Source organism: Scylla paramamosain, chromosome 2, assembly GCF_035594125.1.
Source record: "Scylla paramamosain isolate STU-SP2022 chromosome 2, ASM3559412v1, whole genome shotgun sequence".
Classification (NCBI taxonomy): Eukaryota; Metazoa; Arthropoda; class Malacostraca; order Decapoda; family Portunidae; genus Scylla; species Scylla paramamosain.
In genome coordinates, this window is record NC_087152.1 from 22,320,690 (window position 1) to 22,339,377 (window position 18,688).

Below are 18,688 nucleotides of genomic sequence, written 5' to 3' on the forward strand. Positions count from 1 at the left end.
GAGCTTCTTATATACCAAAACACTAAAATGCATGCAAAATAAACTTTACGGTGAAACATAATAACATTACCAAAGAGATGTATTTTGAATGTTTTTGATCATGTTACCAATAAAAACGCTTAAATGCATGCAAAGAACCCTAATTTTGTTAAATGAAAGGACATTACGAGAAACGTGTATTATGAGTGTTTTTAAGTTCATTAAGTACAAAAAAGCTAAAAGCCACAAATTACACTCTTTATTGAGAAAAAAAAATACGATTTATTTTTTCATTCTTAGTCATCTTCACAGGTAACAAGGTGGCAAAATTCGGGCAAAGTTCAGGAAATTATATGAAATAAGAATATTATGAAAAAAGTTAAATTTTGCTTTTTTTTTGGACTGTTTTGTACCAAACCCCTAAAGTGCATGGAAAGCCACCTATATGGGGAAATTAAACTTCTTTGCCAGAAAACTGTTTTATGAGTGTTTTTCAGCATGTTAAGAACCAACCCGATAAAACCCAAGGAATTCAATGTATATGGGAATCCAAAACAAAATTACTGAAAACGTGTCTTTTCGGTGTTTTACGTAGAAAACGCTAAAACGGATGGAAACCAACCAAAATGAAGAAATAGAATAACATTACCAAAAAGGTATATTTTGAGTGTTTTTTAAATTGTTACCTATAAAAAACTCGAAAATGGATGGAAAGCACTCTATACTGGGAAGGAAAAGGCACCAAAAAGCATGTTAGACACCAAAACGATAAATAATTTGAAAGTCATTCTATATGGAAATCCAAAACAAAATTACTGGAAACGTGTCTTTTAAAAGATTTACGTAGAAAAACGCTCAAACGGATGCAAACCAACCAATATGAAGAAATAGAACAACATTACCAAAAAAGTATATTCTGTGTGTTTTTGAGCTTGTTACATAAAAAGAAACGCGAAAATGGATGCAAAGCACTCTATATAAGGAAAAAAAGGACATAACAAGAAACCTGTATAATGAGTGTTTTATAGTTTCACCAGAATCACAAGGCAAAAAACGCAAAAACTCGACTGTATGGAGAAGTTTCTAAGATAGCAAAATACTGAAACTCATGAATAACACTTTTAATCAAGAAACAGAACAACCTTTCTAAATGCGTGTATTTTGAGTGTTTTTTTACATTCTTAGTTACCAAAACCCCAAATTCCATGCGAAACTAGCTTTATGTGGGAAAAAAATGACATTGCCAGAAAAGTGTCTTTGAGTGTTTTTGAGCGTGTTAGGCAACAAAGCACTAAAAAGTAGGGCAATCACATTATATGGGAATAAAACCTACTTTTACGAAGGACTTGCCTTTTAGTGTTTTTGACACGCATTTAGTAAGGCTGCTCTGTTTCTCAATTAAGAGTGTTATTGATGAGTTTCAGCATATACACGAGTTTTTGCGTTTTTTTCCTTGTGGTTTTTTTGAATTATAAAACATTCCTTATACATTTTTCTCGCAATGTCCCTTTGTTTCCCAATATAGAATGCTTTGTATCCATTTTCGCGTTTTGTTGTAGGTAACAAGCTCAAAAACACTCAAAATATACATTTTTGGTAATGTTTTTCTGCGTCTTGATATTGGTTGGTTTGTACCAGTTTTAGCTGTTTTCTACGTAAAACACAGAAGACACGTTTTCAGTTATTTTCTTTTGGATTCCCACATAGAGTGAGTTCCTTATTATTTATCGTTTTCGTGCCTAACATGCTGAAAAACACTCAAAAGACAGATTTCTGATAAGGTCTTTAATTTCCTCATATGGGAGTCTTTGCATGTCTTTTCAGTGTTTTTGAGCGTGTTTCGCAATAATGCACTAAAAGCCAGGGCAATCACATTACATGGGAATAAAACCAAATTTTACCAAGAACTTGCCATTAAGTGTTTTTTGAGCTCCTTACATACCAAAACGCTAATACGCATGCAAAATACATTTTATGGAGAAACAGAATAATGTTACCAAATACATATATTTTGAGTGTTTTTTATTATATTATCTAAAAAAACGCTTAAATACATGCAAAGAACCTTATGTTTGGGAAACGAAAGAACATTACGAGAAACGTGTATTTTGAGTGATTTTTTAAGTTCCTTCAGTACCAAAAAAGCTAAAACCCACAAATAACACTCTTTAGAAATAAAATAATGAATAAAAAAATATAAAAATGGGATTTTTTTTTTTTGTTATTCATCTTCATAGGTACCGAGATGCCAAAATTCTGCCAAAATTCAGGGAATTTATGTGGAAAAAAGAACATTATCATAAAAGTTAATTAGAGCTTTTTTTTCGGATTGTTATGTACCAAACCCTAAATTGCATGCAAAGTCACCTATCTAGGGAAGTTAAACGACTTTACCAAAAACCTGCCTTTTCAGTGTTTTTTCAGCATGTTATGCACCAAAACGATAAATAATATGGAAGTCAGTCATTATGTGAATCCAAGAGAAAATTACTGAAAGCGTGTCTTTTCAGTGTTTTACGTAGAAAAACACTAAATAAATAAAATAACATTACCAAAAAGATATATTTTAAGTGTTTTTGAGCTTGTTACCTACAAAAAATGCAAAAATGGATGTAAAGCACTCTATATTAGGAAACAAAAGGACATTACGAGAAACGTGTATAATGTTTGTTTTATAGTTTTAAAAGATCCACAAGGCAATAAACGCAAAAATTGTGTATATAGAGAAATTTCTTACATACCAAAATGAATAAATGCATGAATAACACTTTTAATCGATAAACAGAACTACCTGACCAAATTGTTTATTTTGAGTGTTTTTCACATTCTTAGTTACGAAAAAGCCAAATTACATACGAAACTAGCTTCATGTGGGAAAAAAATGACATTATTAGAAAAGTGTCTTTTTAGTGTTTTTGAGCGTGATATGCAACAAAGCACTAAAAACAGAACGATCACATTACATATAAATAAAACCAACTCTTACGAATAATTTGCCTTTAAGTGTTTTTTATACCAAACCGATATGCAAAAGAATCTTTATGGAGAAACAGAATAATATTACCAAAAACATGTATTTTGAGTGTTTTTGATCATGTTGTCTATTAAAACGCTTAAGTACATGCAAAGAGCATTATGTTTGGGAAACAAAAGGACATTACGAGAAACGTGTATTATGAGTGTTTTTTAAGTTCTTTAATTACCAAAAAGCTAAAACCCACATATAATACTCTTTATTTAAAAAATAAAAAAGAAAAAAAATGAATTTTTTCTTTTTTTTTGTTATTCATCTTCATAGGTACCGAGATGCCAAAATTCTGGGAAAATTCAGGGCAATTATATGATAAAAGAATATAATAAAAAAAGTTAATTTCAGCTTTTTTTTTTCGGACTGTTATGTACCAAATCCTAAAGTGCATGGAAAGCCTCCAATATGAGGAAATTAAACGACCTTACCAGAAATCTGTGTTTTGAGTGTTTTTTTTTAGCATGTTAGGCACCAAAACGATAAAAAATAAGGAACTCACTCTATATGGGAATCCAAAACAAAGTTACTGAAAACGTGTCTTTTCAGTGTTTTACGTAGAAAAACGTTAAAACGGATAGAAACTAACCAATATAAAGAAAAAGAAAAACGTTATTAAAAAGGTATATTTTTAGTGTTTTTGAGCTTTTTACCTACAAAAAACTTGAAAATTGATGCAAAGCACTCTATATTGGGAAACAAAAGGACATTGCAAGAAAAGTGTATAATGAGTGTTTTATAGTTCAAAAGAACCAAAAAACAAAAAACGCAAAAACTCTTGTATATGGAGAGATTTCCTAGATAACAAAATGCTGAAACTCATGAATATCACTCTTAAGTGAGAAACAGAACAACATTAATAAATGCGTGTATTTTGAATGCTTTTCACATTCTTAGTTACCAAAACCCCAAATTGCATGCGATAATAGATTTGTGGGAAAAAAAAAAGATATACCAGAAAAGTGTCTTTTGAGTGTTTTTGAGTGTGATAGGGAATAAAGCACTAAAAAGGAGGGCAATCACATTACATTGGAGTAAAACAAATTTTTACCAAGAACTTGCCTTTAAGTGTTTTTTTAGCTCCTTATATATCAAAACACTAAAATGAATACAAAACACACCTTATGGTGAAACATAATAACATTACCAAAAAAATGCAATAAATAAATACAAAAAATAAATGCAAAGAACACTATTTTTGGGAAACGGTAGGAGACTACGAGAAACGTGTATTATGAGTGTTTTTAAGTTCATTAATTACCAAAAAGCTAAAAGCCACAAATAACACTCTTTATTGAGAAACAATAAATAAATAAAAAAATACGATATTTTTTTCTTTCTTATTCATCTTCACAGGTACAGATATGCCAAAATTCGGGCAAAATTCAGGAAATTATGTGAAATAAGAACATTATCAAAAAAGTTAAATTTAGCTTTTTTTTCGGACTATTATGTACCAAACCCGTAAAGTGCATTCAAAGCCACCTATAAGGGTAAATTAAACGTCTTTGACAGAAAACGAACGGTCTTATGAGGGTTTTTCAACATCTTAGGAACCAACACGATAAAAAACATGGACGTCAATCTATATGGGAATCCAAAACAAAATTACTAAAAACGTGTCTTTTCCGTGTTTTACGTAGAAAAACGCTAAAACGGATGCAAACCAACCAATATGAAGAAATAAAATAACATTACTAAAATGATATATTTTGAGTGTTTTTGAAATTGTTACCTACAAAAATCGCGAAAATGGATGGAAAGCACTTTATATTAGGAAGCAAAAGGACAATACGAGAAACGTGTATAATGAGTGTTTTATAGTTTCACAAGAACTACAAGGCAAAAAACGTAAAAACTCGTGTATATAGAGAAGTTTCTTAAATTCTAAACTGCTGAAACTCTGGAACAACACTCTCAATTGAGAAACAGAGGTATCTTACTAAATGCCTTTATTTTAAGTGCTTTTCACATTCTTAGTTACCAAAACCCCAAATTGCATGGGAAATCAGCTTTGTGTGGGAAAAAAATGACATTACCAGAAAAAAAATATCGTTTGAGTGTTTTTGAGCGTGTTAGGCAAAAAGGTACTAAAAAGCAGAGTAAACACATTATATTGGAATAAAACCAATTTTTAACAAGAACTCGCCTTTAAGTGTTTTTGAGCTCCTTATATACCAAAACACTAAAACGCATATAAAATACACTTTATGGTGAAAAAGATCATTACCAAAAACGTGTATTTTGAGTGATTTTGATCATGTTACCAATAAACACGCTTAAATACATGCAAAGAACCCTATTTTTGGGAAACGAAAGGACATTACGAGAAACGTGTATTATGAGTATTTTTAAGTTCGCTAAGTACCAAAAAAGCTAAAACCCACAAACAACACTCTTTATAGAGAAAAAAAAGAAAAGAAAAAATATATATATTTTTTTTTTTCTTACTCATCTTCATAGGTATTAAGATGCCAAAATTCTGGCAATATCCTTTGGGAATCGAAAACAAAATTACTGAAAAAGTGTCTTTTCGGTGCTTTACGTAGAAAAACGCTAAAACAGATGAAAACCAACCAATATGAAGAAATAGATTAACATTATCAAAGGGTTATATTTTAAGTGTTTTTAAGCTTACGTACAAAAAACGCGAAAATGGATGCAAAACACTCCCCATCGTGAAAGAAAAGGACGTTACGAGAAACATATATAATGAGTGTCTTATTATTTTCGGGAAAAAGAACTTGTGGTTTACAAGAACCACAAGTCAAAAAACGCAAAAACTTGTGTATATAAAGAAGTTTCTTAGATACCAAAATGCTGAAACTCATGAATAAAAATCTTAATTGATAAACAGAACAACATTACCAAATGCGTGTATTTTGAGTGTTTTTCACATTCTTAGCTAGCAAAACCCCAAATAGAATGCGAAACTAGCTTTATGTGGGAAAAAAATGACATTACCAGAAGTGTCTTTTGAGTGTTTTGAGCGTGTTAGGCAATAATGCACTAAAAAGCAGGGCAATCATATTACATTGGAATAAAACTAACTTTTACAAGGAACTTGCCTTGAAGTGTTTTTCTGCATGCAAAATACTCCTTTATGGAGAAGCAGAATAAAATTACTAAAAACAAGTGTTTTTCAGTGCTTTTAATCATGTTACCTATAAAAACGCTTAAATACATGAAAAGATCCCTATATTTGGGAAATGAAAGGACATTACGAGAAATATGTATTATGAATATTTTTAAGTTGCTTAAGTACCAAAACGTTAAAACCTACAAATAACACTTTTTATAGAGAAAAAAAAAATAAACAAAAAAAATACCATTTTTATTTTTTTGTTATATATGTTCATAGGTACCAAGATGCCAAAATTCTGCCAAAATTCAGGGAAATTATGTGGAAAAAAGAACATTATCGAAAATGTTAATTTTACCTTTTTTTCGTAGTTATGTACCAAACCACAAAACCACCTATTTGGGAAAAATTTAACGATTTTTACAAGAAAACTGTCTTTTGAGTGTTTTTCCGCATGTTAGGCACCAAAACGATAGATAATATGAAAGTCACTCTATATGGAAATCCAAAACAAAATGACTGAAAACGTGTCTTTTAAAAGATTTACGTAGAAAAACGTTAAAATAGATGCAAACCAACTAATTTGAAAAAAAAAAGAATAACATTACCAGAAAAGTATATTTTGTGTGTTTTTGAGCTTGTTACATAAAAAAAAACGCAAAAATGGATGCAAAGCACTGTATATTAGGAAAAAAAAAGGACATAACGAGAAACGTGTATAATGAGTGTTTTATAGTTTCACGAGAATCACAAGGCAAAAAACGCAAAAACTCGTCTGTGTGGAGAAGTTTCTAAGATACCAAAATGCTGAAACTCATGAATAACACTCTTAATCAAGAAACAGAGCAAAATGCTAGTATTTTGAGTGTTTTTTTTGATATTCTTAGTTACCAAAACCCTAAATTCCATGCAAAACTAGCTTTTTGTTGGAAAAAAATGACATTACCAAAAAAGTGTATTTGAGTGTTTTTGTGCGTGTTAGGTAATAAAGCACTAAAAAGCAGTGCAATCACATAAAATGGGAGTAAAACTAACTTTTACGAAGAACTTGCCTTTAAGTGTTTTTGACACGCATTTAGTAAGATTGTTCTGTTTCTCAATTAAGAGTGTTATTCATGAGTTTCAGCATTTTGGTATGTAGGAAACTTCTCCATATACACGAGATTTTGCGTTTTTTGCCTTGTGTTTTTTTAAGAACTATAAAACATTCATTATACATTTTTCTCGCAATGTCCCTTTATTTCCCAATATAGAGTGCTTTGTATCAATTTTTACGTTTTGTCTAGGTAACAAGCTCAAAAACACTCAAAATATACATTTATGGTAATGTTTTTCTGCGTCTTGATTTTGGTTGGTTTGCATCAGTATTAGCGTTTTCCTACGTAAAACACTAAGAAGACACGTTTTCAGTAATTTTCTTTTGGATTCCTACATAGAGTGAGTTCCTTATTATTTATCGTTTTGGTGCCTAACATGCTGAAAAACACTCAAAAGACAGATTTCTGGTAAGGTCTTTAATTTACTCATATGCGAGGCCTTTTGAGTGTTTTTGAGCGTATTACGCAATAAAGCACTAATAGGAAGGGCAATCACATTACATTGAAATAAAAAAAAAAATTTTACCAAGAACTTGCTTGCCTTTAAGTGTTTTTGAGCTCCTTACATACAAAACCCTAAAACGCATGCAAAATACATTTTATGGAGAAACAGAATAATACTACCAAATACATGTATTTTGAGTGTTTTTGATCATGTTATCTATAAAACGCTGAAATACATGCAAAGAACCTTATGTTTGGAAATCGAAAGGACATTACGAGAAACGTCTATTATGAGTGTTTTTTTAAGTTCCTTCAGTACCTAAAAGCTAAAACCCACAAATAACACTTTATTTAGAAAAAAAATAATAATAAACAAAAAAATGAAAAAATGGGAATTTCTGTTTTTTTTTTTTTTTTTTTTTTGTTATTCATCGAAATAGCTACCGAGATGCCAAAATTCTGCGAAAATTCAGGGAATTTTTGAAGGAAACAGAACATCACCAAAAAAGTTAATTATAGCTTTTTTTTTGGATTGTTACGTACCAATCCATAAAGTGTATGCAAAGCCACCTATATATGGAAGTTAAAGGACTTTACCAGAACCCTGTCTTTTCAGTGTTTTTCAGCATGTTAGGCACCAAAACGATAAATAATATGGAAGTCAGTCAATATGTGAATCCAAAACAAAATTACTGAAAACGTGTCTTTTCAGTGTTTTACGTAGAAAAACGATAAAGAGAATGCAAACCAACCTATCTGAGGAAATAGAATAACATTACTAAAAAGATATATTTTGAGTGTTTTTGAGCTTGTTACCTACAAAAAAAAAAAAAAAATGAAAAAATGTATGTAAAGCTCTCTATATTAGGAACCAAAAAGATATTACCAGAAACGTGTATAATGAGTGTTTTATAGTTTTAAAAGAACCACAAGGCAATAAACGCAAAAAGTCGTGTATATAGAGAAATTTCTTACATACCAAAATGATGAAATGCATGAATAACACTTTTCATCGATAAACAGAACTACCTTACCAAATTGTGTTTTGAGTGTTTTTCACATTCTTAGTTACGAAAATGCCAAATTACATGCGAAACTACCTTCATGTGGGGAAAAAAAATGACATTACCAAAAAAGCGTCTTTTTAGTGTTTTTGAGCGTGATATGCAACAAAGTACTAAGAAGCAGAACAGTCACATTATATGGGAATAAAACCAACTTTTACGAAGAACTTGCCTTTAAGTGTTTTTTTTAATTCCTTACATACCAAATCGCTAAAACGCATGCAAAACACCCTATATGGAGAAACAGAATAACATTACCAAAAACATGTATTTTGAGTGTTTTTGATCATGTAACCTATTAAAACGCTTAAATACATGTAAAGAACCCTATGTTTGTATAACAAAAGGACATCACGAAAATCGTTTATTATGAGTGTTTTTAAGTTCCTTAACTACCAAAAAGCTAAAACCCACAAATAACTCTTTATAAAGAAAAAAAAAAATTTTTTTGTTATTCATCTTCATAAGTATCGAGATGCCAAAAATCTGACAAAATTCTTGGAAACTAAAAAAAAATCATTATAAAAAAATAATTTTAGCTTTTTTCCAGAGTTATGTACAAACTCTGAAGTGCATGGAAATCCACCAATATGTGGAAATTACACGACTTTACCAGAAACCTGTCTTTTGAGTGTTTTTCAGCAATTTCAACAATATTACTTAAAACGTGTCTTTTCAGTGATTTACATAGAAAAACGCTAAAACGGATGCAAACCAACCAATATGAAGAAATAGAATTACATTACCAAAAAGATATATTTTGATGTGTTTTTGAGCTTGTTACCTACAAAAAATGCAAAAATAGATGGGAAGCAATTTATATTGGCAAAGAAAAGGACATTACGAGAAATGTGTATGAGTGTTTTATAGTTTGACAAGAACCAAAAGGTAAAAAACTCAAAAACTCGTGTACATAAAGAAGTTTCTAACATACCAAAAAGCTGAAACTTATGAATAACACTTTTAATTTTGAAACAGAAATACCTTACCAAATGTGTGTATTAGAAAAGTTTCTTACATACCAAAATGCTGAAACTCATGAATAACTCTTTTAATTAGGAAATAAAACAACCTTACTAAATGCCTGTTTTTAGTTTTTTTTCCAAAATTCTGCCAAACCAAATGCCAAAATTCTGGAAAAATTCAGGGCTATTATATCATAAAACAAAAATTATCAAAAAAGTTAATTTTAGCTTTTTTTTCGGACAGTTATGTACCAAACCCTAAAGTGCATCGAAAGACTCCTAAGTGAGGAAATTAAACGACCTTACCAGAAATCTGTTTTTTGAGAGTTTTTCAGCATGTTAGGCACCAAAACTCACTCTATATGAAAATCCAAAACAAAATTGCTGAAAACATGTTTTTTCTTTGTTTTACGTAGAAAAACGCTAAAATGGATGCAAACCTACCAATATTAAGAAATAGAAAAACATTACCAAAAAGGTATATTTTGAGTGTTTTTGAGCTTGTTACCTACAAAAAACGCGAAAATTGATGCAAAGCACTTTATATTGGGAAACAAAAGGACATTGCAAGAAAAGTGTATAATAAGTGTTTTATAATTCAAAAGAAACACAAGGCAAAAAACGCAAAATCTCGTGTATATGGAGAGGTTTCCTAAATACAAAAATGCTAAAACTCATGTATAACACTCCTAATTGAGAAACAGAACAACCTTAATAAATGCGTGTATTTTGAGTTCTTTTCACATACTTAGTTACCAAAACCCCAAATTGCATGCGAAAATAGATTTGTGGGAAAAAATGACTACCAGAAAAGTGTCTTTTGAGTTTTTTGAGCGTGATAGGTAATAAAGCACTAAAAAGGAGGGCAATCACATTACAGTGGAGGAAAACAAATTTTTACCAAGAACTTGCCTTTAAGTGTTTTTGAGCTCCTTATATACCAAAACACTAAAACGGATGCAAAACACTCTTTTTGGTGAAACAGAATAACATTACCAAAAACATGTATTTTGAGTGTTTTTGATCATGTTACCAATAAAAACGCTTAAATAAATGCAAAGAACACTATTTTTGGGAAACGAAAGGAGATTACGAGAAACGTGTATTATGAGTGTTTTTAAGTTCATTAATTACCAAAAAGCTAAAAGTCACAAATAACACTCTTTATTGAGAAACAATGAATAAATAAAAAAAAAATACAATATTTTTTTTTCTTTATCATTCATATTCATAGGTACCGAAATGCCAAAATTCGGGGAAAATTCAGGAAATTATGTGAAAAAAGAACATTATTAAAAAAGTTAAATTTAGCTTCTTTTTTTTCGGACTGTTAGGTACCAAACCCCTGAAGTGCATACAAAGCCACCTATATGGAGAAATTACACGTCTTTGCCAGAAAACGTTCTTATGAGGGTTTTTCAGCATGTTAGGAACCAACACGATAAATAACATGGAAGTCAATCTATATGGGAATCCAAAACAAAATTACTATAAACGTGTCTTTTCGGTGTTTTACGTAGAAAAACGCTAAACCAGATGCAAACCAACCAATATGAAGAAATAAAATAACATTATCAAAAAGGTATATTTTGAGTGTTTTTGAAATTGTTACCTACAAAAAACGCGAAAATGGATGGAAAGCACTCTATATTGGGAAGCAAAAGGACATTATGAGAAACGTGTATAATGAGTGTTTTATAGTTTCACAAAAACTAAAAGGCAAAAAACGCAAAAACTCGTGTATATAGAAAAGTTTCTTACATTCCAAAATGCTGAAAATCTGGAACAACACTCTTAATTGAGAAACAGAACAATCTTTATAAATGCGTGTATTTTGAGTGCTTTTCACATCCTTAGTTACCAAAACCAGAAATTGCATGCGAAACCAGCTTTATGTGAGAAAAAAATGACATTACCAGAAAAATGTCTTTTGAGTGTTTTTGAGCGTGTTAGGCAATAAAGCACTAAAAAGCAGGGCAATCACATTACATTGGAATAAAACCAATTTTTAACAAGAACTTGCCTTTAAGTGTATTTGAGCTCCTTATATACCAAAACACTAAAATGCATGCAAAATACACTTTATGGTGAAACAGAATAACATTACCCAAAACAATGTATTTTGAGTGCTTTTGATCATGTTACCAATAAAAACGCTTAATTACATGCAAAGAACCCTATTTTTGGGAAATGAAAGGACATTACGAGAAACGTGTATTATGAGTGTTTTGAAGTTCATTAAGTACGAAAAAGCTAAAAGCCACAAATTTCAGTCTTTATTGAGAAAAAAAAATAATAAAAAAATACGATTTTTTTTCATTCTTATTCATCTTCACAGGTAACGAGGTGCGAAAATTCGGGCAAAGTTCAGGAAATTATATGAAATAAGAACATTATAAAAAAAAGTTAAATTTAGCTTTTTTTCGGATTGTTATGTACCAAACACATTCTTAGTTGCATGCAAAGCCACCTATATGGGAAAATTAAACGTCTTTGCCAGAAAACTGTCGTATGAGTGTTTTTCTGCATGTTAGGAACCAACATGATAAAACCCAAGGAAGTCAATCTATATGGGAATCGAAAAAAAAAATTATTACGGAAAATGTGTTTTTTTCGGTGTTTTACGTAGAAAACCCTAAAACGGATGGAAACCAACCAAAATGAAGAAATAGAATAACATTACCAAAAAGGTATATTTTAAGTGTTTTTGAAATTGTTACCTAAAAAAAACGCAAAAATGGATGTAAAGCACTGTATAATTGGAAGCAAAAGGCACCAAAAAGCATGTTAGGCACAAAAACGATAAATAATATGAAAGTCACTCTATATGGAAATCGAAAACAAAATTAGTGGAAACGTGTCTTTTAAAATATTTACGTAGAAAAACGCTAAAATGGATGCAACCCAACCAATATGAAGAAATAGAGTAATATTACCAAAAAAGTATATTTTATGTACGGAGAAGTTTCAAAGATACCAAAATACTGAAACTCATGAATAACACTCTTAATCAAGAAACAGAACAACCTTACTAAAAGCGTGTATTTTGAGTGTTTTTTTACATTCTTAGTTACCAAAACCCCAAATTCCATGCGAAACTAGCTTTATGCGGGAAAAAAAATGACATTGCCAGAAAAGTGTCTGAGTGTTTTTGAGCGTGTTAGGCAATAAAGCACTAAAAAGCAGGGCAATCATATTACATGGGAATAAAACTAACTTTTACGAAGAACATGCCTTTTAGTGTTTTTGACACGCATTTAGTAAGGTTGCTCTGTTTCTCAATTAAGAGTGTTATTCATGAGTTTCAGCATATACACGACTTTCTGCGTTTTTTGCCTTGTTTTTTTTTTCTTTTTAACTATAAAACATTCCTTATACATTTTTCCTGCAATGTCCCTTTGTTTCCCAATATAGAGTGCTTTGTATCCATTTTCGCGTTTTTTTGTAGGTAACAAGCTCAAAAACACTCAAAATATACATTTTTGGTAAAGTTTTTCTGCGTCTTGATATTGGTTGGTTTGTATCAGTTTTAGCGTTTTTTCTACGTAAAACACTGAGAAGACACGTTTTCAGTAATTTTCTTTTGGATTCCCACATAGAGTGAGTTCCTTATTATTTATCGTTTTTGTGCCTAACATGCTGAAAAACATTCAAAAGACAGATTTCTGGTAAGGTCTTTAATTTCCTCATATTGGAGGCTTTGCATGTCTTTTCAGTGTTTTTGAGCGTGTTAGGCAATAAAGCACTAAAAGCCAGGGCAATCATATTACATGGGAATAAAGCCAAATTTTACCATGAACTTGCCTTTAAGTGTTTTTGAGCTCCTTACATACCAAAACGCTAAAACGCATGCAAAATACATTTTTTTTGAGAAACAGGATAACATTACCAAATACATGTATTATGAGTGTTTTTGATCATGTTATCTAAATGAAACGCTTAAATACATGCAAAGAACCTTATGTTTGGGAAACGAAAGAACATTACGAGAAACGTGTATTATGAGTGATTTTTAAGTTGCTTCAGAACCAAAAAAGCCAAAACCCACAAATAACACTCTTTAGAAAAAAAATAATAAATAAAAAAATAAAAAAATTTGATTTTTTTTTTGTTATTCATCTTCATAGGTACCGAGATGCCAAAATTCTGCCAAAATTCAGGGAATTTATGTGGAAAAAAGAACATTATCATAAAAGTTAATTATAGCTTTTTTTTTCGGAATGTTACCCTACCCGAACCCTAAAGTGCATGCATAGCCACCTATATAGGGAAGTTAAACGACTTTACCAGAAACTTGTCTTTTCAGTGTTTTTCAGCACGTTAGGCACCAAAACGATAAATAATATGGATGTCAGTCATTATGTGAATCCAAAAGAAAAATTCCTAAAAGCGTGTCTTTTCATTGTTTTACGTAGAAAAAAGCTAAAGAAATAGAATAACATTACCAAAAAGATATATTTTGAGTGTTTTTGAGCTTGTTACCTACAAAAAATGCAAAAATCGATGTAAAGCACTCTATATTAGGAAAGAAAAGGACATTACGAGAAATGTGTAGAATGAGTGTTTTATAGTTTTAAAAGAACCGCATGGTAATAAACGCAAAAACTCATGTATATAGAGAAATTTCTTACATAAAATGAATAAATGCATGAATAACACTTTTAATCGATAAACAGAACTACCTTACCAAATTGTGTATTTTGATTGTTTTTTTACATTCTTAGTTACAAAAATTCCGATTTACATGCGAAACTAGCTTCATGTGGGAAAAAAAATAACATTACCAGAAAAGTGTCTATTGAGTGTTTTTCAGCGTGATATGCAACAAAACACTAAAAAGCAGAACGATCACATTACATTGGAATAAAACGAACTTTTACGAAGAATTTGCTTTTAGGTGTTTTTTAACCCCTTATATACCAAACCGCTAAAACGCATGGAAAACAAACTTTATGGAGAAACAGAATAACATTACCAAAAACATGTATTTTGAGTGTTTTTGATCATGTTATCTATAAAAACGCTTAAGTGCATGCAAAGAACATTATGTTTGGGAAACAAAAGGACATTACGAGAAATGTGTATTATGAGTGTTTTTTTTTAAATTCCTTAAATACCAAAAAGCTAAAACCACAAATAACACTCTTTATTAAAAAAACAAAAACAAAATAAAAAATAAATAAAAAAAAATGTTTTTTTTTTTTTGTTATTCATCTTCATAGGTACCGAGATGCCAAAATTCTGGGAAAATTCAGGGCAATTATGTGATAAAAGAATATTATCAAAAAAGTTGATTTCAGCTTTTTTTTTTTTCGGACTGTTATGTACCAAACCCTAAAGTGCATGGAAAGCCTCCAATATGAGGAAATTAAATGACCTTACCAGAAATCTGTTTTGAGTGTTTTTTAGCATGTTTGGCACCAAAACGATAAATAATAAGGAACTCACTATATTTGGGAATCCAAGACAAAGTTACTTAAAACGTGTCTTCTCAGTGTTTTATGTAGAAAAACATTAAAATGGATGGAAACTAACAATTATGAAGAAATAGAAAAACGTTACCAAAACGGTATATTTTGAGTGTTTTTGAGCTTTTTACCTACAAAAAACTTTAAAGTTGATGGAAAGCACTCTATATTGGGAAAGAAAAGGACTTTGCAAGAAAAGTGTATAATGAGTGTTTCATAGTTCAAAAGAACCACAAAGCAAAAAACGCAAAAAACTCGTGTATACGGAGAGATTTTTTATATATAAAAATGCTGAAACTCATGAATAACACTCTTAATTGAGAAACAGACCAACCTTACTAAATGCGTGTATTTTGAGTGCTTTTCACATTCTTAGTTACCAAAACCTCAAATTGCATGCGAAACCACCTTCATGTGAGAAAAAAATGACATTAGCAGAAAAGTGTCTTATAAGTGTTTTTGAGCATGATAGGCAATAAAGCACTAAAAAGCAGGGTAATCATATTACATTGGAATAACACCAATTTATACCAAAAACTTGCCTCTAAATGTTTTTCAGCTCCTTATATACAAAACTGCTAAAACGCATTGAAAACACACTTTATGGAGAAACAGAATAACATTACCAAAAACATGTATTTTGAATGTTTTTGATCATGTTATCTATAAAAATGCTTAGATACATGCAAAGAATATTATGTTTGGGAAACAAAAGGACATTACGAGAAACGTGTATTATTAGTGTTTTTTTTTAAACTCCTTAAGTACCAAAAAGCTAAAACCCACAAATAACACTCTTTATTTAGAAAATAAAAAAAAATAAAAAATTTAAAAAATAGGAATTTTTTTTTTGTTATCTTCAAAAGTACCGAGATGCCAAAATTCTGTGAAAATTCAGGGCAATCATATGATAAAACAATATTCTCAAAAAAGTTAATTTCAGCTTTTTTTTTCGGACTGTTATGTACCAATTCCTAAAGTGCATGCAAAGCCTCCTAAATAAAGAAATTAAACGACCTTACCAGAAATATGTGTTTTGAGTGTTTTTTTTAGCATGTTAGGCACCAAAACGATAAATAATAAGGGACTCACTCTATATGGGAATCCAAAACAATGTTACTGAAAGCGTGTCTTCTCAGTGTTTTACTTAGAAAAACGCTAAAACGGATGCAAAGCAACATATATCAAAAAATATAAAAACGTTAATAAAAAGATATATTTTGAGTGTTTTTGAGCTTGTTACCTACAAAAAAACGTGAAAATTCATGCAAAGCACTCTATATTGGGAAACAAAAGGACATTGCAAGAAAAGTGTATAATGAGTGTTTTATAGTTCAAAAGAACCACAAGGCATAAAACGCAAAATCTCGTGTATATGGAGAGGTTTTCTAGATACCAAAATGCTAAAACTCATGTATAACACTCTTAATTGAGAAACAAAACAACCTTACTAAATGCGTGTAAACTGCTTTTAACATTCTTAGTTATCAAAACCCCAAATTGCATGCGAAAATAGATTTGTGGAAGAAAAAAAAAAGATCAAAAAAGTGTCTTTTCAGTGTTTTTGAGCGTGATAGGTGATAGAGCACTGAAAAGGAGGGCAATCACATTATATTGGATTAAAACGAATTTTTAACAAGAACTTACCTTTAAGTGTTTTTGAGCTCCTTATATAACAAAACACTAAAATGCATGCAAAACACACTTTATTGTGAAACAGAATAACATTACCAAAAACATGTATTTTGAGTGTTTTTGATCATGTTACCAATATAAAAGCTTAAATACATGCAAAGAACACACTGTTTTTGGGATATGAAAGGAGATTACGAGAAACGTGTATTATGAGTGTTTTTAAGTTCATTAATTACCAAAAAGCTAAAAGCCCCAAATAAAACTTTATTTAGAAACAATAAATAAATAAAAAAAATACGATGTTTTTTTTCTTTCTTATTCATCTTCACAGGTACCGATATGTAAAAATTCCGGCAAAATTCAGGAAATTATGTAAAATAAGAACATTATCAAAAAAAATAAAATTTAGCTTTTTTTCGGACTGTTATATACCAAACCCGTAAAGTGCATGCAAAGCCACCTATAAGGGTAAATTAAACGTCTTATGAGTGTTTTTCAGCATTTTAGGAACCAACACGATAATTAACATAGATGTCAATCTACATGGGAATCCAAAACAAAATTACTAAAAACGTGTCTTTTCCGTGTTTTACATAGAAAAACGCTAAAACAGATGCAAACCAACCAATATGGATAAATAAAATAACATTACCAAAAAGGTATATTTTGAGTGTTTTTTAAAGTTACCTACCAAAAACGCGAAAATAGATGGAAAGCACTCTATATTGGGAAGGAAAAGGACATTACGAGAAACGTGTATAATGAGTGTTTTATAGTTTCACTAGAACTACAAGGCAAAAAACGCAAAAACGTGCTGAAACTCTGGAACAACACTCTTAATTGAGAAACAGAACAATCTTACTGAATGCGTGTATTTTGAGAGCTTTTCACATCCTTAGTTACAAAAACCCGAAATTGCATGCGAAACCAGCTTTATGTGGGAAAAAAATGACATTACCAGAAAAATGTCTTTGAGTGTTTTTGAGCATGTTGGGCAATAAAGCACTAAAAAGCAGAGCAATCACATTACATTGGAATAAAAACCATTTTTAAAAAGAACTTGCCTTTAAGTGTTTTTGAGCTCCTTATATACCAAAACACTAAAATGCATGCAAAATACACTTTATGGTGAAACAGAATAACATTACCAAAAACATGTATTTTGAGTGTTTTTGATCATGTTACCAATAAAAACGCTTAAATCATGCAAAGAAACCTATTTTTTAGGAAATGAAAGGACATAACGAGAAACGTGTATCATAATTGTTTTTAAGTTCATGAAGTACAATAAAACTAAAATCCACAAATTACACTCTTTATTGAGAAAAAAAAAAATACGATTTTTTTTTTCGTTCTTATTCATATTCACAGGTAACGAGGTGCCAAAATTTGGGCAAAGTTTAGGAAATTATATGAAATAAGAACATTATAAAAAAAGTTAAATTTAGCTTTTTTTCAGACTGTTATGTACCAAACACCTAAAGTGCATGCAAAGCCACCTATATGGGGAAATTAAACGTCTTTGCCAGAAAACTGTCTTATGAGTGTTTTTCAGCATGTTAGGAACAAACACGATAAAACACAAGGAAGTCAATCTGTATGGGAATCGAAAACAAAATAACTGAAAACGTGTCTTTTCGGTGTTTTACGTAAAAAAAAAACGCAAAAACATATGTAAACCAGCCAAAATGAAGAAATAGAATAACATTACCAAAAAGGTATATTTTGAGTGTTTTTGAAATTGTTACCTACAATAAACGCAAAAATGGATGGAAAGCGCTGTATAATGGGAAGCAAAAGGCACCAAAAAGCATGTTAGGCACCAAAACAATAAATAATATGAAAGTCACTCAATATGGAAATCCAAAACAAAATTACTGGAAATGTGTCTTTTAAAAGATTTACGTAGAAAAACACTAACACGGATGG